General features: G+C 43.6%; 1 pseudogene; it reads left to right on the forward strand.

Annotated features, from left to right (window-relative positions):
- Window positions 1-278: 278 nt before the first annotated feature.
- Window positions 279-656, forward strand: LOC102832049 (annotated as a pseudogene).
- The last annotated feature ends 295 nt before the right edge of the window (window positions 657-951 follow it).

A 951-nucleotide genomic window follows, 5' to 3' on the forward strand; every position in this document is an offset into this window, starting at 1 on the left:
AAAAGTTCCATATCTTCAATGAAAACAAGGCCAGGAGCAGACTGTGGAACAGACCATCAATTACTTATATGCAAATTAAAACTGAAGCTGAAGAAAATGAAAACAAGTCCACAAGAGCCAAAATATGACCTTGAATATATCTCACTTGAATTTAGAGATCATCTGAAGAACAGATTTGATATGTTAAACACTAAAGATGAAGACCAGAAGAGTTGTAGGATGACATTAAGAACCAAACCTGTTTTTCCCCCCTGGTCAGCAGCGGCAGAGGCCGCATGATGCCTGGAGTTACTGTAAAAGACGTGAACCAGCAGGAGTTCGTCAGAGCTCTGTCAACCTTCCTCAAAATGTCTGAGAAGCTAAAAGTACCTGAATGGGTAGACAGTGTCAAGCTGGCCGAGCTTAAAGAACTTGCTCCCTATATTGAGAACTGGTTCTACACATGAGCTGCTTCCACAGCACAGCACCTGTACCTTTGGGGTGGAGCTGGGGTCGGCTCCATGACCAAGATCAACCGGGGGCGGCAAAGAAATGGCGTCATGCCCAGCCACTTCAGCCAAAGGTCCAAGAGTGTGGCCCGCCAGGTCTTCCAAGCCCTAGAAGGGCTCAAAATGGTGGAGAAGGACCAAGATGGTGGCCGCAAACTGACATCGTAGGTACAGAGAGATCCATAGTGGCCCTGTATAGGTTTTCCAAGAAGCGGTTGGTGAGCTTGAACTGCCGACCTTGCAGTTCAAATGGCTTTGCAATCTGGTGCATTAACCCACAGCTTCACACCAGGTCTCCATACCAAATTCTGTTTAAATATGCTCATTTAATTTTTGTATGGATTGATTTTTGTTCAAAATATTAGCAGTATTATTTCAAGCCCATGCAAGCCAAATTTAAGTGAAAGCATAGAATGTATGAGTCAAACTATTGTTGTTTTCCATGATCGTTAAATAATTCTTT

Source organism: Chrysochloris asiatica, unplaced genomic scaffold (genome assembly GCF_000296735.1).
Source record: "Chrysochloris asiatica unplaced genomic scaffold, ChrAsi1.0 scaffold00017, whole genome shotgun sequence".
NCBI classification, from domain to species: Eukaryota; Metazoa; Chordata; class Mammalia; order Afrosoricida; family Chrysochloridae; genus Chrysochloris; species Chrysochloris asiatica.